The sequence below is a fragment of the Pinus tabuliformis genome, chromosome 9 (genome assembly GCF_031772625.1).
Source record: "Pinus tabuliformis cultivar Carrire ecotype Pingquan chromosome 9, CPIR1, whole genome shotgun sequence".
Taxonomy (NCBI): Eukaryota; Viridiplantae; Streptophyta; class Pinopsida; order Pinales; family Pinaceae; genus Pinus; species Pinus tabuliformis.
In genome coordinates, this window is record NC_142307.1 from 1,121,266,131 (window position 1) to 1,121,290,831 (window position 24,701).

General features: G+C 38.8%; 1 pseudogene; it reads left to right on the plus strand.

Annotated features, from left to right (window-relative positions):
* The first annotated feature begins 344 nt into the window (after positions 1-344).
* LOC149152588 (mitochondrial import inner membrane translocase subunit TIM23-2 pseudogene) lies at positions 345-908 on the plus strand (annotated as a pseudogene).
* The last annotated feature ends 23,793 nt before the right edge of the window (positions 909-24,701 follow it).

Genomic DNA, 24,701 nt, shown 5'->3' on the forward strand with positions numbered 1-24,701 from the left:
TACCAACCGTAGGTTCCATGTTCACCTCGTCATCTTCGATGCTTCGGTGATTCTGTGTCTATGTGGCCAATGTATATGCGGGTACAGACTGCATTCAGAATGAAATTAGTGGCAACTTAAACCCCTGCATTCATAAAGAGACTATTACAACCCATAAATGCTAATTAAGGTTCCATTAAACTTCAGAAGCATTGCAATGGGTCTGCAATATTGGTTCCATTCTTGCGCCTTTATTCGCTTTCCTTGTCGTGATTTCTTTCTCATTCACAGAAGGTGCAGGCCATGAGAGCGACCTAGAGGAAACACTTGTTGTAGTCGTACCCCAGTTAAACCAGTAATTAAATAATTCGGCAGATGGAGGAGGCGATCGCGAAAGCAGGTGCCTGCACAATACCTATGGAGATCTATATGGTTCCATTGATTACAAGCCAATTTATAATATATACTAGATCCCTACTTCACCATAATTCTTATTTCAAGAAGAGGCCGCTGTCTAGAGAAGATATTGGGGTGAAAATATCACTTATTACACAAGATGCAGGCATCTCCTCAGTGTCTTCTTTGGTGCCAGCGTTGGCCTGGTGGAGGACTTGAAGACTCAGGGGAAGGTAGATTCAATGAATCTCAGGGTTAACAGGGTCTTGAACGCCTTTGGCCACATGGGAATGGAGTTTAGCAACATACTAGGTGTCATAAGGCTCCTCTAAGCTGGATTGGAGAGCGGGATCGTGGCTGCGAGGGGTGTCGACGATATCTTCAATAGCGTTTGCGCTGGGCTTGGCACCAAAGTGATTTACAAAGTCGCCGCTGGCCCAAGATCGGCTGCCAGGGCCGATGCAATCGAGGGACATGCTGTCAGAGATCTCATCGTAGGAAAGTAGGCTCTTAAGAGATACGTGCCCATTTGACCGTGCTCTCCTGTATGGACTTAACTGCCATCTCTTTTTAGAAGGCCTTTTAATTTATTAGTCTCAGGGTTTGCATTTATAGAAATTTTCTTAGCCCTTTCAGATTTGAAACATAATGGATTCTAGGGCAAGAACCATTTGTTAGGGTTTTAATATTTCAAACCCTAGGTTTATCTAGGACTCGTTATAATGGAATTCCGAGAACCAGAGATTTTTCTTTGAATGCATTATAACATAATTCTTTACCAATTTCATTGTCTATTCAGGCCCTATTGCAGCCTATCAGCTGTCCCTTATGAAACCCTATCATGTCATTTTTTTCGGTGGAGAGGTTATTTACCAATTCCATTGTTTGTCTAGGGCTTGTTGCAGCCTACCAACTGTTGTTTGTGAACCCTATCAGAAATCGTCCTTACCGCCGATATTGCATACCCGCTCCACAATTTTATACCCACTTTGTAAATCGTCCTTACTTGCCACACACAAATCTGGATGGACTGTTACTCTGATGCCCAAGTCGCTAGAGATCCCTGGATGAATGAATCTCTGTTGAGAATATGATTCAATGTACAGACCTCTGGCACAATCTAGTACAGACGAGCTTCAACTTTGGGATGATGTGAATGCTGTGAGGAAAAATAGTGGAAACCGATAGCGTTTATGAAAACCAAAAACCGAGTGATGAGGATGGCCCAGGGACACGCAAGCCTTCTTACCTTTGTCATTGTGATCTTGGTCTTCACACTTCTAGTTTTGGATTAGTTTCAGTATGTTGCTGGAAATCTTTAATCCGAAATGCAAAGTGCTGAGAGATTTGGGAGGGAGACATCCACTAAGTCGTTAATGGAAGAGAGGGAAAGGAAATTTCAATCAAAAGGCCATTTTTAATATTATTTTATTACTTTTTTAATTGGTTAGGTTTTTATTTGTGGGGGGGGGGGATATTTCAATTAAAAGATCATTTTTAATATTATTTATTAATTTCTTAGGTTTTTAATTTATTGAGATATTTCAATTAAAAGATAATTTTTAATATTTTTTATTAATTTATTAATTTATTGTTATATTTCAATTAAAAGATCATTTTTAATATTATTTATTACTTTTTAGGTTTTTAATTTATTGGTATATTTCAATTAAAAGATAAGTTTTAATATTATTTATTATTTTTTTAGGTTTTTATTTTATTGGGAGAAATTTAGGTCTTTCGCTTTTAATTGTGGCTAGAGTCTCTCTAATGTTTATGGTAGAGATGTTTCCATTTTAACTAGTCTAGTTAAAAGTGTAATGCCAAGTTAAACATTTTGACTTAGTCAAAATAAACAAAATGAAATATAAATATAAATAAAAACCCAACGTAATAGAGATGTTGTAATGCTTTGTTAAACAAATTGACCCAAGAAAAGTAAAATTGAAATAAATTTATAATTAATAATCAAACTACCCTAGATCCAAGACGAAGAAGAGAGTAGGAGAGAGGTGTCATAATGTTAAATTTTTTTATTTTATTTTAAAACATTTGTATTTAGTTATAAATATTTAGTCATTGCATAGCATTGATAGACTTTGCTAGTTAGGCATAACGATCTATGCTTAACCAACATGTTTTAATTGAACCCAAGGGAAGCACCTTAAATTATAAAAAATGTTGAAATGTCCATTTAGTGGTAAGTAATGCTACATCATCACCACCCAACCATAGGAAACATTCTACCACCTCCTCTAAGCCAAGCACTCTTGAACAACTAACCACCCAATATAGAATTGTGTTGTCTCCATCAAGGCCACTACGTTGTAGTCCTCAATGATCATGTACCTAATGGAAACAAGATTCCACTTACACTTCACTCATCAATGATGTTTCCTTTCCATGGCTAACACATTATTCAACACATTGCCAATTTACATCATCCTCCCCTAAGCTTGTGTCATAATGCTTTGTCAATGATCAACCCTTGTTAGGGGGATCTCCTAGTCCACACCAAACTAGTACACCATCCTAATTGTCTCATGAAACAACCTAAGTCACTCACAAAGTATACTAAACATATAAACTCATTGTCCACTCTTAGTCATGTTTACCTGAAATGCCATCCATTGTGCCATTTCTAATGGCACCTCAAGTAAGATACTTGCATTATCCCCCAACTTTAATTGTTTACATCTTAATCAAAATGGATCCATTTGCTCCTCTAATGGATAGGGCATTGATGGTGAAGAGACACTTTGTAGTTTTTTCATTTAAACATGTTGTTGATACCATTTGTCATGAGGGTAAACTTTTCAATCCACTTAAGCATCTAATACCACTCAAGAAGCCTATATTTTTTATGGCATTGACATGAAATTACCAGTTGTGCATTACCATCAACCTCTTATATCACTCTAACTACGCCTAGCCAATATGTCCTACCCAAACCCAAGTTAGGCATCTTAAACTATAGGAAATGTTGTAGTGCTTATTTCATTATAGGTGATGTGTCATCATCACCCACACATAAACAACCTTTCGTTGTGTCCATCAAGCCAACACACTTGAATAATTAACCACCTAATGTAAGACTATCTTATCTCCATCTAGACCAACTTCTTATAATTCTCTAAAGGTCATTTACCTAGTGGCAATAGTGTTGTTGGGAAAAGTATCCAATACGGAATGACCCTATCCCACTCTAAGGGTGATAGTACCTCAGAAACAATCAAAGAAAAGCTATTTGAGATTACTTCTTTATGAGATGTAAGAGAGGGGAGGAAGAGATCCACTAACCGATGTCTTCCGCTAATGATTGATCCAATCTTCTCTCTTTGCTGCTTGCTCCCAGTTCCTTGCTCTTTCACTGGCCCAGCTACACCAAGATCCTGCAAAATGGCAAGAGAGGGAAACTACAAGAAGCATACATTCATAATTGATTCAAGGATTAGAATAAATCAAATACACAAGTATAGCAATACACCATTGAGACACATGCATATAGAAGAACCTCAAATGCTTTATTAATGGAAGAAGTAAAGTTCAGGAAGTGATACAACCATAAAAGGCCCAATCCAGCATCACCTCCCAGCAGAAAGAAATCTCCTCTTCACCTCCTTCAAGCAAATCACCCAATAGTTCTATACTCAAACCAACAACACTTCCTTACATTCACAAGATTCCTCCCTCCTTAGACCTCATGAGAGAGCTCTATATATAGGAGATTTGGAGAAAGGATGAGTCAGCTTGTAGCTAGCATGAAGCTGACTAGTGTCCTCTCCCACTTTAGTTATTCTTCAGTTCTTGAGTCCACTTGGAGGTTCTTGCTTCCACTTGGAGATCTAGACCCTCTTACTCATCACTAGTCGAATTCTCTGATCCAAGTGTCATTTTGGAAGCTTCCTGGGCATTGACACCTTGAGGAATGACTGTGCCACTTGTCCCAACTCGCCCAGCGCAGGTAGCCTTCTTTGCAGTTGACATTCAGCGCAGGTAGACAGTGGAGCTCTTGACATTCAGCGCAGATGCTGAGTGGAGCAGTTGACATGATCCAGAATTAGCTTGTTTTTGAGTGTTTTCAGGTGGAGAACTGATATTTAGTGTTGTGGTTTGCTGACCTTGTTCCTCTAGGGGTAGGAACAACATGTTTAGGGACTTTGGATCCCTTAGATTATTGACATTTCATGCTTTATGCTGTAAGGCACAAAAATGTCTATAACAGTTGCCCCCTAAAGTATGAGGTCGTTTATCGGGTGAAATGCTTTATCAGGAGGATCCGAAGTTCATTCAATCGCTGAGAGGTGACCTGTAATAAAATACAATACAATACATTATTTTTCATTCTGCTTTCATGATCTAGCTGAGGCGGGCATTCCCATGCTCAGCTTTATAAATTCATTTTGGTACATAGAACAGACGATCGTCTGATAGTAGACTGATAATTCTCTGCTGAAATTATCATCCTTTGAGTAGGATGATCATCTGCTGCAATGATGTACATATCAAATGTCTTTATATTTCCTGAATATATATCGCAGCCCAGATGGATGAAACTAGATCCGAGGTCTTCAAACTCGTTCGATCTTCACTCTAAGTACAAGTCGATCTATGTGAGAATTGCGCTGAAGTCGAACATGGAAAGACATCGCTTGATTACCGGTCAATGATGTAAACCGTTAACAAGCGCGAGAGGAATCACCGATAATGATAATGACCCTCAAGTTACTGCAGTACAATTCACGTGGTGTGAATATAGGACTTGGCGTCGAACACCACGCAAAATCTTCTGGTCGAAGGTCATTGATGTATACCTGTCGCCGGAAGTGAGAAACTTGCCATTGAGGCATGCAAGTTTCAAAGTACTGAGGGGGGTGTTCCTAGATCAACTTCTTGGATAATGAGCTGAAGTCGACAAGAAGCGATTCGTCAAAGGAGGGCCTTAATGAATCCCACATCAGTGACACGGAACGGAGCTAATGATTTTAGTGGAGGTGAAAACAATCTGTGACATATGACTCAGGGTGGCGATCATGGGTGGATGAAGGATAATGTATGGCAGTGGATGGGATACAGTTGACTCTTTCTGAACAACATCTCTTGAACATATAACGACACTGATGCGATGGATTGGTAGCATTACCCCAAATGTGGATGGTTTGGCGAGACCATGGTGATGAGACCGGTGAATGAAACAACCCAACCCGATGTGATACGGAGGAAAAGTGTCCTGTTCAAGAGCGACTTGCTACCATTAAAGCTTTGAGGTTCTCCCAATTTTTCCCCAGTCATTTCTGACCAGTACCTCTTTATTTTTGTCAAGCTTGAGGAGGATAACATATGCTTGTTCTATAACCTGCCCTTCGGGCAAGCCCATCGCTATGTTTTAACGAGCCTAGCGATAGGGAAACTCGTTCTCGTCTAAAGACAAGTTTGTCGCTATTTAAACATTTTAACGAGTCTAACGACAAGGAAAACTCGGTCCTTTTCATTTTTAGAGAGTCTGAAAAGGTACAAAAAGTTAACTCCAAGATTCCTTTTTCGTCATCTAATCCCTTAAGTCCGAAAAAGTATAAAACAATACAGAAGGGATGAGTTTTCGATAACTTTAACGAGCCGAATAAAACAAGCGCTCGACCTTTTTGTGCAATAATCCCTCAGGTCCAAAAAGATTAAAATCTAGAGGAGGGATAGCTCTTCCGGTCATTTTAACGAGTTGGAAGGCCAAAACTCGGCAAACTTTTCATATTTTACGAGTCAGTTGAAAAGAGCTCAAAGAAGACTCGTCTTTTGAGGAACGAGTGATGAACAGGGATAGCAGCAGATTCCAGGTACAGGTTGGAATTTTCCAATCACGGCAGTGTCACAAGGATGGCTAGGTGAAATCACTCTTCGTAGCTGTTCCTCAAAATGGGTAAACAATCATATGGAGGTGAACGATCGGCCGAATGGAATGGAGGTGGCAGGTGCAAAACACGACCAAGGCTTTTTATGGCTAATAAATTTACGATCACAGTGGTTATTTACCAGGATAGGTTCATTTTTTAATGAGCTTGAACTCTGGAGGAAACTCTTGCTCACAATCGCTTTTCTATTTTTTAACGAGCATAAATTCCGCGTTAAAACTGCTCGAATCTCGCTTTTCTATTTTTTAACGAGCATAAATTCCGCGGTAAAACTGCTCGATGATAAGTTTGCATGCCCCCAGCATAATAACGCAAATCGAGGTGCATGCCCCCCAAGCTTCATTACATTCAACTCGGTGGTTGGAATGAAGGTTTACCTTTGAGAAAGGGGATTTGTTTCATTTTTTAATGAGGTTGACACAGTAAAAGAACTATCCTCAAGACTCCTTGTTTCATTTTTTAACGAGGTTGACACAAGATAAGAACCGTCCTCGGAGCCCAAATCCATTAGATATAGAAGGTTTCATATTCCACTGTGGCCATTTCCGCCAGATTACTCGGAGGCGGTAGGGCAAAAGTACCCATTAAGGCAGGGTCTTTTAGGAGACCTACTCCGATATTTTAGAGCAAATAATTGCTTCCATGGATCTTTGGACTGCTTCCCGTAACTTGTGAACTGTTGGGGAGAAAAGTTTGTTGGTCGACGATTGTAATTCCTCCTTGGAAGGGAAATGCAATCTTCCTGAAGTAGGTTGACACAACCGCTGCCATGGCATAGATCCAGGGCCTTCCCAGTAGGATGTTGTAATCGAGGTTTCCATCAATTACTTCAACATCAATTCCTACTGTTTTGCCCCCCAGTTCAACTTGCAAGTTACTTAAAATCCCGTATGGAGTGTATGATCGTCCATCAAATGCTTTTAACGTCGTTGACGATTTCGACAAGGGTGGTGAGCCTAAATCTTTCCAGCAACTCATCGACATAAGACATGTAGATGCCCCCTCATCAATAATTGTTCGATGAACAGTTTTGTTGAGGGCTTTCACTTGAATAAGGAAAGCTAGTTGAGCTGGTAACTGAGGGTCATATCCTTTATGATCAAAGGCGACAAGATTGGAATCCATTGGGTCAATTCCACCTATTGCTAATAATAAAGCTTGTTCTTGGGAGAAGCAATTTTGCAGTACCTCAAGTGTCGACATAACGGATGGCGATTGGGCCAGGTCCTCTATCTGTGCTATTTTCGCACAAGGGTTAAATGTCGATTTGTGTACTGCTCCCTTTTGCGACTTTATTATTGGCTCAGGGATGATGGGTGGCACAACTTCGGTCAAAGTTGTCGTCGAACTACTAGGTTGTTCATTAGCCTTGTTGTTCGACAGCTTTGGATTCCTGTAATCCTTATTCCTCGTCAAAGCATTAGTTTGCTGCTTTGAGGTAGACAACATAAGCACTTGGGATCGGGAAGCATTTTGATTAGCAACCAGATTTTGATCTGGATTAGGAAACGGATCAGTCAATACTGCTGGGGTTTTTGAACTCTTAAAGAGTTTCTTAGCTTCAACTATATGCGGACAATCTTTCGTCCAATGATCCTCATCGCATATATGACACCCTGCTGGGGGTTTCCTTTTTCTTCCTTTCTTTTTCTTCTTGCCCCCTGGTTGCTTCAGTTGTTTGCCCTTGTCGGTCGACATGGCATTTACTTCTGAGGCAAGAAGTTCTTCATTTGCATTTTGACTATAAATTTTGTGCTTACCAATCACGCCATCACCGGCGTGAGAGTCATTGTTTGATTTAGGAGGAGGAGGAATTGAGAATTCCAGTCTAGGGGCGTCAGGTATTTTGTCATAGAGCGTACCGGACTGAGTATAGACCAAGTCCAGATATTGCGCATGAGCGATAACCTGCTCTTCTGTTACGACCCCCCCTTTTGCCACATCTTCCGTGATGGCAGGAAGTAATGACTTGATAAACCATTCAGCTAATAGCTGATCGGGAACGTACGTTTTTACCATCCTACGACGACGTCGCCACTCATGTATATGATCAGATATGTGGGTGGCAGTCGTCTGTTTGAAGTTGGCAAGGAGTTCTGTTCCCGTTTCATACCTTATCGGTAATTGAAAATGGGTTAAAACGGTTGTGGCTAAGGTACTGAAGTTGTCGAACGAAGCTCTAGGCAATTCAATGTACCATTTTGCCGCTGGACCCGTTAACGTCCTCTGAAAGAGGCGAAGTCTTATCGAATCATCATTCAGGGTGTTCGATGAACGCCATAGATGGAATGTCATCACATGATTCGACGGATCTTCACCCGGATTTCCATTAAATTTAGGAATATCTGATGGAAGTTTATGCGGAATCGTTGGCCACCAAGGGGCATAAGCAATTGGATCATTCGTCAGCCAGTTTAGATCTGGTAATTCTAGAGTTGCTACAAAGGGCAACTGTTGGTTCAGGTTAGGTGAAGCATATCCAGGATAAGATGGTATCGCCTGAGCAATGGGTCTTTGCAGACCAGCATAATGCTGGCAACTTTGACAAGGTTGATGGGCATAACCATTATAGCATGGTTGCCCATTACTTACAAAGACTTGTTGCTCAGGTCCTTGATATGATTGTTGGAATGGCGGTTGTTGAGATTGAACCAGCTCTGGTTGTTGGACCATTTGCTGTTGACCAATACTGGATGATTGACCAAGATGAGGAGTCACAGTACTTGTTTGAGCCTGAGTCGCTCCAGATAAGGAGGCACTACCCTGAGATTGTGATTGAGTCGTTGAGACAAGAGGCTGTTGTATTGCAACCTAAGAAACTTGGGGTTGACATACAACAGGTAGCGCTTGTACTAGCAACGCATTCACCATAGCAGGTGTGGTGGGAATATCCGACACAGGGTGTACTGGTTGCATTGAATATACAACCCCTGGTTGTCGAGGTAGTATTGGTACCCAACCGCTGGATGTAATTCCATTTTGACCTGAACTTTGTTGTAAACTCCCATATGGTTGTTCTCTAGGAGGGAACAATGAAAGAGCATACTGCCCTCCATACGGTGGAAACCCAGTACTTAAAGGGTAAATTGGCCTTTGAAGACACATTGGATCAATTTGTTTAGTTTCAACATAAGAAATACCAGATGATAATCCGGATGAAGAAATAGGAACTAACCATGTCGTCGTCCCTGATGGGAATTCGGCTTGTTGTTGAGGACAATTTGCCGGGACAGATGGTATACCAGCGAACATCGTTGGAGTAGCGGTAGGAGGCTCTGCCGCCGTTGTGTCGGACGACACATTCCTAGACGTCGACGGTTGTTCATACATATTTAGTCTATCCAAAAGATTTCCTAGCGATTCTACAGGAACTTCACTGGTGATAGGCTAACTTCGAAGACCAACGAGGGAAAGGTGATGATTATTCTGCTTAAAATAAATTTTATAACGACGCTTTAGACACAACTTGCTTTTTCACTTTTAAAGAGTCGAGAAAAAGCTAAAGATGACTCTAGTCTCCTTCGATGTATTAACGAGCCCGAAGTGACAAATGCTCGGTTGGACTTTTTCAGTTATAGAGTTTGAAAAAGGCCAAAAGAAACTGCTCTGGAGATCTAGGCAGAGGGTGTGCCAAACCTTTCGCAAAACCACAGAATACGTTTTACGGTACGGGTGGTCGATCTTCGTGAATGCTGTGTTCACTGCATTGCGATCAGTAGGGCGGCCGACACGGCTTTCTAAGGTTAAAAGATAGATGCCTATAGGGGTCTCCCAATATATACGCGAAGGTACGTGGGAGCACAAGTCCGTATTAGTGCCACCGACTCTCAGGAGGAATCACCCACCTTCGTTGAGATCGACAGTCACTACGTTTAACGACGCCGGAACACGTCTCTAGCTTAGACCTCTATGTGTTTGCGTTATGTTTCAATGCGTTGTTATGTAAATTCAATTTATTTTAAGGTTGATCTTGTTTAGTAGTTTGCCTTTATGGATCACCACGAGATGTATAGTAACACTCCTAAATGCAGTCTAAGATGATAAGCAAGCTTTTCAATCTTTCAACTTTGAAAATCTTAACTACTGAGGGAAAAGAAAGACATCATCTCTTCACACAGATCATAGAGCACACACTAATGCACTTTTTCCCTAAATCAACATGCAAACTGTCACAATGCACATGCAAAATGTAGGTATTTCTTTTCTCTTTCTTAATGTTGACGTAATACAAAAAGAAAGCTGTTCTATAACTTTGAATTCAATTTCAAGTGAAAGCAAACAAGCTTGTCCAAAATCAAAAGACACCTTAAGATTTACTTGTTTCGACACTAGAAATATATAAATTCAAACCATATGATGAAAGCAAAAGCTCAATCAGCTATGAACAGCAAACAAACTAACTCTTAAGATCAAAATGACACTTATCACAGGTCTAGATCTAAGAGGCCACAGCAAGACTAGTTCACTTTCGTTATGGGAAACTGCAATTGATATAAGAAATACACAAAGAACAAATACAATTTCTTTATACAACCGAGGCGGAATAGTGGCAAGGAAAGTTGGTTTCAGATAGGTACATTGACTGATAACAGGCTGCAAAAACAAGGGTGAAAACAGGGCAATAAACAACAGGTAACTCCAGTGGCACTAGGCAAAACTGGTTCAGTGCAGGTAGTACACTGGTATTTTGACCTTCAGCGCAGGTAGCCCCTTCGGGAACTGCGCTGAAATGCAGACTGCCTTCACAGTGCCTGCACTGAAGAGATAAACTTTCGTTTTTCTCAGTTTCCGGGTCACAGATTGCTCAAAAATTCACAGTTTTTGGCCAAATCAGAAGCTATCAATCAAGTACACACTAAGGGATGAAAAGGAGGATGAAAAGCTATCACTAAGAGCTATCCAGAGTCCTTGTGGATCAGCTCTTCAATTCATAAACATGCCCAGAAACTGAGCTAGAGTAGCTGCCCTCTACTTTGCATTTGAAAGATCCAAATGCAGTTCGATTCGGTACTCCCTGTGTTTATGAAATGAATAGCAGAAACACAAACAACCAACAAGATACGATCCCCAGTGGAGTTGCCAATTTGTTGTTGGGAAAAGTATCCAATACGGAATGACCCTATCCCACTCTAAGGGTGATAGTACCTCAGCAACAATCAAAGCAAAGCTATTTGAGATTACTTCTTTATGAGATGTAAGAGAGGGGAGGAAGAGATCCACTAACCGATGTCTTCCGCTAATGATTGATCCAATCTTCTCTCTTTGCTTCTTGCTCCCAGTTCCTTGCTCTTTCACTGGCCCAGCTACACCAAGATCCTGTAAAATGGAAAGAGAGGGAAACTACAAGAAGCATACATTCATAATTGATTCAAGGATTAGAATAAATCAAATACACAAGTATAGCAATACACCATTGAGACACATTCATATAGAAGAACCTCAAATGCTTTATTAATGGAAGAAGTAAAGTTCAGGAAGTGATACAACCATAAAAGGCCCAATCCAGCATCACCTCCCAGCAGAAAGAAATCTCCTCTTCACCTCCTTCAAGCAAATCACCCAATAGTTCTATACTCAAACCAACAACACTTCCTTACATTCACAAGATTCCTCCCTCCTTAGACCTCATGAGAGAGCTCTATATATAGGAGATTTGGAGAAAGGATGAGTCAGCTTGTAGCTGGCATGAAGCTGACTAGTGTCCTCTCCCACTTCAGTTATTCTTTAGTTCTTGAGTCCACTTGGAGGTTCTTGCTTCCACTTGGAGATCTAGACCCTCTTACTCATCACCAGTCGAATTCTCTGATCCAAGTGTCATTTTGGAAGCTTCCTGGGCATTGACACCTTGAGGAATGACTGTGCCACTTGTCCCAACTTGCCCAGCGCAGGTAGCCTTCTTTGCAGTTGACATTCAGCGCAGGTAGACAGTGGAGCTCTTGACATTCAGCGCAGATGCTGAGTGGAGCAGTTGACAAGATCCAAAATTAGCTTGTTTTTGAGTGTTTTCAGGTGGAGAACTGATATTTAATGTTGTGGTTTGCTGACCTTGTTCCTCTAGGGGTAGGAACAACATGTTTAGGGACTTTGGATTCCTTAGATTATTGACATTTCATGCTTTATGCTGTAAGGCACAAAAATTTCTATAACAAATAAGCTTCCACATACCTTCAAAAAACTCATCAACGTTGTTGCCTTTCCATGGCTAACACACTATCAAACACATTGCCAGATTGTGTTATCCTTTGGTGAATTTGTGTTGCAACACTTCATTGATCATCCATTCTTATTAGCCTAGACATCCTTCATCCTCCTTGTCCACAAAAAACTAATACATCATCCTAAATGTCTCAAGGATCATTGTGAGTCAGTAATGAGGGCTATGAAACATATAAACTATTCATGCACCCTTTATTATGTTTTCTTAGCATTTCATATAGGATAATTTTTGCAGTGAAACCTCGAGGAAGGCCCATACATTATTCCCAACTTGCATTGTTAACATCCTCATCAATACAACCCCATCAACTTCTCCAATGAAATGGGTGTTAGTAGTGAAGAACAATTCCATACTTTTGTATTCAAACATGGATTTAATATCATTTTTCATGGGGCTAGAATTTTTATTTCACTTGAGTGTCCAATACCACTGAAGAAACATGCTCACCAAGCATCTTCAATGTGACCTTACTAGTTGAGCATAACCACCAACCACTTGTATTATATGTGTTGCACTTAACTATGATGTTCTAACCAAAACTAGGCTAGGTACCTCAAACTATGTGAAACATTGTAGTTCTCATCTCACTGTAGGTACCTCAAACATGAAAGGGAATTTAAAAGAAAGCGAGACTTTAGGTTGGGCACAATATTGTTTTTCTAATGAATTGGTTGGGTTCCCATGTCGCAAAAAAAGTAAGGTTATTTGTGAGGGTGTTAGTGCTAGTCAGTTCAACCTGTCACCAGTGATCAAATATGCTCTTAAAAGGTGTTGTTAGGGTGTCCAGTAATTTTTTCTCATTTCAGTGAGTCTTCAAATCAAAATTTGGTCACTTGCTAGTGTGTCTAGGGCTATTTCCACTCTCTCAAGAATTTCATATGCCGGTCACTTTCATTACTCAGTTGAGTCTACCATCATGAAAACATCATTAATATCACTTCAGTCACATCATCATGGTCTCCATTCAACTTAGTGTCACCATTAGGTCATTAGGGTTAAGGTCACAAAATCAATCATTTCATGTATAAATCTGGTAAATGAGGAGTAGCAATAGGTAAATTTGTTCAATAACACTTGATTTTAAATGTAATTTATGTTTTTATATGTAATAATGCTCCTAAGGTTCTAAAGTTATGAGAAGAGGTCTTAAGGCCATCCTACCTCATTAATCACTTAGATAGCAAAAGCAAATTATAAAAGCACAACGAGGATCTCATTCACACTCATTTGCACTTTTCTACCATCCTTACATCGAGCTCCTCCCTCTCCTTTGCAAAAAATTGTGATTCCATAGCCCTCACTGGCAAACATTAATTCTCGTTGTGCACAGAGAGCCTTCATTGTGCCCTTGGACAACACACTGTGCATAGGAATCCTTCGCTGCGCACGGGGCAGGGTTGTCCAAAATTTTTGTTTGACCACCAAAATTCATTTTTCAAAGATCCTCTTCAGACATTTCATCCTCAAAACTCTATAATAATTACGTTTAATCATTTTCATGCCCTCCTTTGCCTCATATGTCAAGAAAATGATCAAATACTTCTTCTTCTAGTGTTTACATGATTTTCATTGTTTTGATCCTGAAATGATGAGTTATTGCCCTAAACCCTATATTTTTTGTCCATACACCTCTGTTTGCGGCTAATACACCATTTCCATCCATCACAAATCCTTATCCCCTCATTTTCTATCATTTTCCTCTAAACCCTAATCTACCCTATCTCTTTCTTGGATAGGCCTGTGTTTTGGCCTTCTCCACCCCCTCCCCTCACTCATTTCCCAAAATTCATTTTTCCCCTACTCATTGACATCATCCCTTACCCTCCTAAATTTCCTTACAAATTTAGGCAACTCCTATGTCCATCATACCACCTCATTCCCTGACAGCAGAAAATTTGACTATTTTTGCTTGCCTTTCACCTAGGGTTTGAAGTATGGAGCCTGACTCATCACCATTAGAGAAGAGGAAGTACAACAAGTGAGGGAAGATACTGAGGTTTGAGCCCTCTAATTTCAATGAAATCACCTCCTCCTAATTTGTCATGAAATTCTTTGAAGATGTCAATTATTTAGGGTTTTGTCAAAGAGTGCAGGAAGTAGGTTACCATGAGCATCTCACAGTTATAGTTTCCCTCACTTTGAAGGAAGACAAGATCACCATTGCAGGGACTGATTTCATGTTTTCAGTGGCTGCCATCTCTCAAGCTACATGAATACCAAACCATGGTGAAAATTGGTTCGAAGGCATGAACCTAGACCTAGAAGAGTACAAACCCTACTTGAAATCACAATACAAAGGAGCTCACTCACATGTTTTCCCATTTAGATACTTGTTGGAGTGATATGCACCATTGATGATGGATGTCATGAATTTATTCACATGTGAGGGTAGATTTTCTAGGCTATATCAATACCACATAAGACTGCTCATGCACTTTACAGCTGCCAAGTCTCTAAATTTGTCCAGCTACTTGTATAGGAGCCTAACCAAAATGTCTGAAAGGGTGCAATTGAAAGGAAAAGTGCATTATCCTAGCCTCTTTCACCATAGCCTGATAAAGGTTATAGTACTCCATCAGTTGAAAGAGAAGAACATGACATGGGACACCTTCATTGAGGCAGCCTTGAAAATGCATATAACCACTTCACCAAGCCAGCACCAAACCATGTTAGTACAACCCATGGAGGTGGGATCATCAAGAAAACATGATGAGGTTTCCAAGGCACCTAGGCCTGAGGTGACCAAGACATATCAAAGAGGCAGAAGCCTTGTGTTTTCTCCTCAAATTGAGGAAGGGGCCAAGCCTACTACATCAGCAGAATAGGGATCACCATCACATCATGCAACTTCTTTGCATGATGAGGAGCCCATTGAGCGTGAATTTGAACTAGTTGACTTGGAGGCACATGATGAGAATCAAACGCTGCAACAAGTCATCTAAGAGAAGGATTCTAAGATCATGGAGCTCAAGGACAATTTGGAAAGGGCCAAATTCATCATTTTGTTCATTGCAAGAAAACATTCAACTTAAGGCAAAACAACTAGTCATGGAGAAAGAGCAATTCAAAGCCAAGAAACAAGAGATGAAAGGAGAGGCAGTGGTGACCATGAGGACACTGAGCAGCATGAAGGAAATTTGGCAAGGAAGAGACCAAGGATAACGGGTCTTAGGAAGGCACTTCAGAGGGAAATACAAGAAAAGCCACCAATGGAAGAATTGACCTTTGAAGAGAACATTGACATGGAAATAAATGAGGACATGGATTCTTGGCTTGACAAAGTCAATTTCCACCTTTAGAAGCTCCTTTATAAGGCTAAGAGGGATAAAAAGTTTCAAAAGAAAATGGCCATCCATTATTACATAAGGAATCAGGTTGTCAAGGTCAAAATCAAGCAGTTGAAGGAAAAACTCAAGGAAACCCTAATCAGCCAAGAGGAGAAGGGTAAGTTAGATTTTCTTGTTGATGTATCCATCATTGCATAAAATACCTCATCAGGCATCTCTGGACAAATTTTGGGAGTATTTGGAGAAAATTTTGTGTTTTGGTGCAAACTGGTGCAGACTTGTAATTTTTTGGCAATTTTTTGTCTAGGAGCACAGCGAGCTCACGCTGCGCTTCTTCCTCAGGGCTCCAAATGATAGAAACTCAGCATTTTTGGAAATATTATGACCCCCTCTCAAAACCCATTTTCCCACTTTCCTGGTATGAAGCTCAGTTTTTGAGAAATTCCCAAAAAAGAGGCCCAAAATCACCTTTCTGCCCCTATTTTTCCATTTCGTTGCGCACCTGGAGACACCTTGAGAGAATGGCCATATCTCAACCAAAAACGTGTCATTTTGAGTGCAACAATACTCTAATGACATCTAAAGTCTCCCATATTTCCAGAAAAGGCTTCACCTCTAGATTTGAACTTCATAAAGGCACTCAAAAATGGCCTCCAACAGTGCACTACACACCTGGAAATTTCTGAGATTTTTGTAAAATTTTCACTTTGTAATCTTTTGTAATTCCTAGTTTAACTTTGGTAAAAGTCAAAAGGGTGAAGTAGATGAATGTGAGGGGTAAAATTAAATGTAAATAATGGGTGGTTAGTCTTTGTAAGCTGTTTTGATGTAAGTTTGACCTCATTTATGAGAGAGGTTGGAGTCAAAGTTAATTGTAGAAGTTGTTTTTAACTTCCCTAGACATTAGGGTTTGGTTAGAACAACTCATGGAATAGTTCCTAGAGTCATGGATTTGACCCCTGGGAGTGGGGAGATGTTGTTTTTGTCCTTATGTATCATTTTATCAGTGATAGAATGGGTTGGATTTCAGAGGAGAGAACTATTGTAACTTGTACTTGGACATTTTCTGGAAATCAAAGGACACAATTTGCAACTATTATCTAGGAATTCATGTCCAGTAAGTTTGTGATGTTATTTTCTCTCTATTATAGCTTTATATGAAATCTATTGATATTCTCTTTCCATTCATCAATTCTTCAATGGTTTTCCTTACAGTTTATAAACAAAATTCTTTTCATAAAGCTCTGTTTTGATGGAAAAATCATTATGTGTTACTTTCTTTCTTACTTAATGAATTCATATTTCATGATCATTAAGACATTTTTATTCTTCTAAACACTACACTACACCAAAAAAACGTAAGATCCATCACAAAATTAATGCTACCTTGCTCCTATACCTTTGTTTTTGTAACCCTTTTATCCTCTAACCTAGCTACGTTTTCTACCTTATCGAGCAACAAAACCTAAATTTTCCAAAACCCACCTCAGCCTAGCTATCTAGCCTAAAATCCTTTACATTCTAGTCATCTCTTCGCTATGATTTCATACAGAGATCCTTATTTAGTTTGTTACGGCTAGCTACGAAACTAAAATCTTGGTCTTTGGTTACCTCCATCAATCTCCTCATCAACATGGGACATTGAGGAGCATAACAGAGGGCATGGCAACTAGGGAGTGCCAAGGTGTTCTAGTGAATGTAAGGTTCCCAAGTCATGGAAAAATGTAATGCTAGTTGTGAGGTAATGACCTCCAAGGAGTGTTAGGGAATTCTAGGGCATGCTAACATGTGCCAGATAATACGAAGACATGTCAAACAAGCTAAGATGTGCCAAGTGCTAAGGCATGCCAAGATGTACAAGGGTGTGACAATCAATGCCAGGGACTATCAAGGAAACAAAAGGGAGGAAAAAGTTAAACTACAAGGAAATGAGAACATAATAGAGCTAATAAGTCATCAGTTTACCTTTCCCATGAGGGGCATTCTAGGCACACCAACACTAGGTGCCAAGTGCCAAGTGTCAATGCATTCTAAGTGCCAAATATTCCTTCATTTCTTCTCATTTAGTTTCCAATAATTTATCTCAAATAACTTTAATATTAAACCATGCCAAAGCATACCAAGTCATCTCAACGCATGCCAAACATGCTAAGACTTGCCAAGTGCCAACACGTGCCAAGTGCCAATGTGCGTCAGGGAGTGTGATGCATGCTATGAAGTGGAAGATCATATCGAAGAGTGCTAAGGTGTGCTAGAGAGTACCAATGCATGCTAAGGAGTGTTAGGGAGTACTAGGACAACACAAGGGAGAACTAGGTCAAAATGCATGGAAGTGAATGAATATGAGGGTGTGTCAGGGAGTGTCAATGAGTGCTAGTTGTCATGCCAAGGAGGGAGTGACAAGGTATGCTAAGCATAGGTAAGGCATGCTAGGGAATATCAGGGAATTTCAAGAAGTGATAGAATTTGCTAGATAATTCCAGGGTGTGCTAACATGTGCCAAATAGTGCCAAGCATGCCAGGTGCTAAGACATGCTAGGATGTGCAGGGTGTCAGAGTATGCCAATATGCATCAAGGAGTTTCAAGGCATCAAAATGAATAACCAAGTTAAAATGCAAGGAAATGAACACATAAGAGGGTTAATAAGTTAGGACTTTATATTTTTCAAAAGGGGCATGCTAGGCACACTAATAATATGTTCCAATACATGCCAAGTGCCAATGTGTGCCAAGTGATAATGTTTTTCAATGCAATATTATGCCAAGATGTTCCAGGGCATGCTAAGGACTACAGGGCATGTTAACACATGATAGGGGAGTGCTATGCTATGATAGGGCATGCCAACATGTGCTTGGGCGTCCTACTCATGGAAAGATATTCTAGGTACAAAGATGTTCCAAGACATGTGAGGTGCCAAGGAATGTTAGTGTATTGTTCCAAAGCATGTTAAGGTGTGCCATGAGTGTTGAGGAGTACTAGGTATCTCTCATTAATAGAATTAACAGAGCTTGATTATGTATTAAATAATATAGTTCCTACACACACTAGTGGAACTTTATTTAAAGAAAATTTGCTAGATAATAAACCTAATGGAGATGAATCGTGTGTTGACTCATAGAAAAACTATATTCTTATGAATTGAGGGAAATGATACACACCAATTACTTCTTAACAAATTGACTGACTATTATAACCACTATGACCTTGGACACATAATGAAAAAGACTCCACAACAATGGACTTAAATCATTATCTTTTGACAAACAATATAGTAACAGGTACATAGCGTCATCAAAAACTCATTGGAATGATCAATGATGGCGAACATTTTTTGACCGTAATCAAAAGTAACCAAAAAGAGCATTGGTGATGGTCAATAAAAGATCGTCACTAGAAGTGTCACCAAAGAGAGAATTAGTGATGGGCCTTTAACAACCCTCACCAAAAGTGTCACCAAAGAGAGAATTAGTGACGGGCCTTTAACGACCCTCACCAAAAGTGTCACCAAAGAGAGAATTAGTGACGTGCCTTTAAAGACCCTTACCAAAAGTGTCATTGAAAATGGCTTTGGTGAAAAACCTTAAAGTACCATCACTATATACACTTACAACAATGATTTTTTAAAGACCGTCATCATATGCGACATTGGTGACAGACCTTAAAGGTCTGTCACAGGCATGAAGCATCATCAAAAACTCATTGGAATGATAAATGATTATGAACATTTATTGACCATCACCAAAACTAACCAAAAATATCATTGGTGATGGTAAATAAAAGATCGTCACTAGAAGTGTCACCAAAGAGAGAATTAGTGATGGGCCTCTAACGACCCTCACCAAAAGTATCACCAAAGAGAGAATTAGTGATGAGCCTTTAACGACCCTCACCAAAAGTGTCATTGAAAATGGCTTTGGTGACAAACCTTAAATGACCATCACTATATACACTTACAACAACGCTTTTTTAAAGATCGTCACCATATGACCTTTTCTCTTGTAGTGATTCCTAGAGGCACCCTCCATCCAAGTATAAAAGAGATGTTGTAAAGTCCTATCTTGTCTTGTCATGTCCTGTGCTATTATATAAGAATTTTGACTTAGTCAAATTACATAAAAATAAAAATAAAAATAAAATAAAAACTAAAGTTAATAATTAAAATAAAATTGAGGTAAAATAGTCAATTTATGTTTTTGGGCTCGTAGTTTTGAACACCCATGGTTTTTCCCATGGTATTGACAATTCATGTTTTCGTCCATAGTATTATTCTCTAGTGGTATGGACAACTCATGGTTTTTTCCATTGTATTATTCTCTAATGTAACCTATTTAAAGTCATAAAATTCTAATGATTTTTTCTATTTTCCAAAGAGAAATAATTGGGTGGAAGTTTGAGTGTTATTTACCAATCCAGGGACAAAAAAATTAGGTGATGGAAGGAGGATTATGGCTTGAGGGTTTGGAACTACCAATTTGAAAATTTAATTTACCATCGCCATCTTCAAAATATTATCTACGTGAAGAACATCTAGTCTATCTGTAAACTCTTCCCAAATGATCTTCACCTTCAGATGTTGTGGAGCTTCTCCATGTAAGCATTCTTCACATTAAACCCTAATTCTTAGATTTTGGAATCAATATAGTATGTATCAACTCTCTCATAATCATAAGTTGTATAATGGATAATATGTTGACTTTTATTTTTAATTGAATTTTCAATTATTCACTTAGAATGTTGTTTAAGATATTATGATTCAAGGAAAAGTCATTACTGAGAAAATTTTATTTAATTTTGTGTTTAGGAATTAATTTAGTCATGATAGAAATTGGTTCCTACAATTTTAATAGTAAATAATATATATATATATATATATATATATATATATATATATATATATATATATATATATATATATATATATATATATGAAACTATTCTATCTAGCCTAAATGCAAAAATAGAGGTTTCAAATGTTTTATGAAATGGTGCCACGATTGTAGCAAACAAAATTTTTAAAAGAATTTTTTTAATCATTTTATTTTTTATTATAATATATTTTATTTTACAATTTTTTATTAATTAGAATTATTTATAATAAAAAAACTCAATTTTTAATATTAAAAAAAAAAATAGGCCAATAAAAAAATAAAATAAAACTTTATGTACTAAAAATTGTAGTGACAAAAAATTGGCCGAAATGTACGACCATCATTTTTACGAAATTATTAGATGGGAGCTTTGTCTAATAATAATCTAGTCAACACACAAACTCTTCTCACCATTGTTTTTCATTGTGAACGATCTCTGCATTGGGTAGCTTCTCCAAGTAAGCATTTTCACTAGAAACCCTAATTCTGATATTTTTCTATTTCTTGTAATATATGAACATTGATTTCTATTAATAGAAAAATGTATTACATTGGGTACATATAAGTAACAACAGAGGAAAAGTAGTGACCTGGGAGTTTATGCCTCCAACTAGGTATGGCATAACCAATCACATTATCTTTTTGTGAACCTATGCAAGAAGATAAAACACCAAAGGTGTTCAAAAGTTTTTCTTTTTTTCCTTTTATCCGGGCTACGAGCATCTACCCATCCTACATATTTTTCAGTTACAACATGAGGATATTGTAATATCCTTCTTTTTCAGAGAAAGCTCCATCGACAACGCCTCCTCAGAGTGTGGGATGTCCTTGTCATTCTATGAAGGATCAAATTCATGAGGTCATTTCTTCCCAGTGGTTGTAGCCATGGTTAACGCAGATGAAATTTATTTCTCCATAGCTGGAGGATTATTATCCGTTGAGGGCATATGTGTATTGACCCTAGGCTGCATAGGATCTTTCGAGGCTAAAGAACTTGGAAATGACTATCTTGTTCAGTATTTTCCTTCTTATTACGTATTTTATTTTTGATTTTTGATGCTACCTTTTGATCATGTCATCCATGGTGTGGTTTTCACGGATCTGAGGATCCTAACACCCCTTTATGACAGAGAATATGAAGATGCCCCGGTTGCTGACAAGATCTGCATCTAAAAGCTGTGTTTTCATAGCCTAGAATCTGATGAAGTTCTTTGCTGTTGGGTGCTAAAAGGTGTCTTATAAAACTCCTAATTGCCTCACATTAATTATCAACCCGGGCAAGTCCTTTTATTCCAAGAGTGTACACAATATGTGCAAGCTATGAATCCAAAGAGTAATGCTTTTTAAAATGAAGTATAAACCTTTGATACAAGAGTAAACAGATGCATTTATAAAACTCAACTTGCAACTGTTAAAGGAAATACTACATCTAAGCATCAAGACTTAATCTTCAATGGAAATCATAATCAAATCTCAAACAAGCAATTAAATTGACAATAACATCAACTGAGAGCGTAGTAGCATTAACCAATCTCTTCTAGCTGATTCTATCCAAACCACACTCAATCTCAATTAAGTGATTCAAATGGAAATGATGTCAACCGAGAGTTCAGTAGTATTAACCGATCTCTTTCAACTTATTCTATAATAACCACACCCTTATCATGATCAACAAGATTCAATGCTTTAACTGATAATCAATTTAATCTACAACAAGCACAAATTGAAAATGAAAAAGCTGCAAATCACATAAGGAAAGTAAACTAACTTCAATACAGGAAATCAGCAAATAGCAAACAAGATAAACTCACAGAGAACGGAAAAACATCAAACCAATCAACTTGCGTGAATTAGAAAGATATAACACAAAGGATAGCAATTTGATCCACCAGAGGTTGGGCCCTTAGCCATAAGCGAATACTGCTGAGCTACTTCAGAGAATACGAATGAACAATAATATAAATTATGTATTAACCATTGAACTCAATCCTCATTACAATATGGTTGTGTTCCTCAAAAGCACCAGTTTGTAAATTAAAATTATAATTTGAAATAAACAGAGATCGATTGATTTCTTGATTCCTTCCTTTCCTCCTACAGTTTTCACTTTTATAGTAAAAAAGGGTAAAAGATACATGTGATCCCTTAGGATCGAGAGATCCCGAGGGATTCACAACTGAATGCTATCTTCTGACATTCTTCTTGTTTAGCATTGATCCTCTTGATTCGTCCTCTGACCTGTCCACAACCGACGCACCTTATTCCTCCTTTGTTAGTTTACGTTGTTTCGTCTCTATGGAACAACAGTTCTTCCTTTCGTCGTTTTTCTGCACAAAAAGGATTAAGGGTTAGTTATGGTGGCTAAATCTTAATCAAGAGTAGTTCATTCATTTCTTATCATAACCCATCAATATGTTAGCGTATCAAAGTACAAAAGAGATAAGAAAAGAGGAAAAAGGCACTACAATTGAGAGTAAATACATATCCATTGCATAACTCAACATACTCCCCTGCTTACTTTGTTTCATGTCCTCATGAAAAGTTAGTTCTTATGCAATGCAGTTAAAGATTAGGCTGGAGAGAAAGCTTCAAAAATTGGCCTAAAGCCATGATGTTGAGCCAGGAGCGCAAAGACGGGCCTTTCTTTTCCTTCAAGCAACTCGTAGTCAGCCTGATACCCTTCGGGAGGATACCAAATAATGGGACTCTGAAACCAACATCCCAACCAATAAGGTCTTTCTCTCGAAATGAGATTGCTGTAGGTGATCATTCGGGCCACAGTAACTTTAAAATTCCTATAATTAAATGGTTCCCTTTCTTTCACACTAATAGTGGAGATCATCGATTTGAGCTTAGGTGCAGTCAGGGATCTTTCTTGAATGGAGAGGAAATATGTTATTCCTTTCTGCACAATATGCTTATGTATGGGCCCTAAATTTTTAATCACACCCTCTTGTGTCATCAACTTTTTATGGTTGGAAAACAATTGTAACGGGTTTTTAGGTTCATTGCTCACCCAAAGATCCAATCCATGTTCCTGTATTTGAAATGAATTATAAGCTTTAAACCATTTCAGTTGGTTAACTGCAAACGAGATAAAAGCTTGGAATTGAACGTCTCCAACAAAAGGATTAGGGTTATTTTCCACCTCGTTTTCTAATATGAAATTGTGTAGATAGAACTCACAAAGAAGCTATTGGACCTTTGCACCATGTTGCTTGCAATTTATAAAATCTTCAATTGTCCCTAATTCAATTGGTTTACCAGCTCTTACGGCTTTGATTTTCAATAACAGGTACCGTTCTAATAAGAACAAGGCATAATTGGTGGCGAGAGACCTACATGTCAGGACATCTGAATATAGTGAGTAGATGGTGTTTGTCTGACTCATGACTCTGTCTAGCTTGAATTTTACCTTCTCCAACTTTTCTTCCGCCCTTCTACACCTGTCAAAGGTCTCATCCTCCGTTATAATTAGTTCCCTAAGCTGTTTCTGTGGCTCTTGATATCTCTGAAGGGAAATTGTCTCTTGTTCATATCATTCCAAAGTGAGTCGGGCTTGTCCCGATTCCTCTTGAAGATTAATTAAAATAGGGTCATGGTGCGTCAGAATGTCTTTGGCTTGCATTTCTGTCTGAGTGCCTATGCTACAAGAGGGGATATCCTTTGTCTGCGCTTCTTTATTGTGGTAGGTCCAAACCTCCGTCTGAGCAGCTACATCTACTAATTCTGCATGCAATATTGTTTGAGTGGCGATTGTTCGAATAGGTATGAGCTCAATTTGAGTCCTTGTAGCCCTACCTTCACATAATTCCATTTGCACGACCGCATTGGCTACCTCAGGGGTATTGTTTGGAGTTTTCCCCATTGTAATTTCCTTTATTTTTCGTTGGATCCTTTTGACCATCTTACGAAGCTTATAGTGTTCTTTTCTTAGCTTCTTCAATTTCGTTCTGGCTCCGTGCTTCTTCTGAGGAGTAACTGGTCTGCTAATAGTCTCATTAATAGCCTCTGTCTTTAAAGAGCCTAGTTGTTCACCCTGGCTTT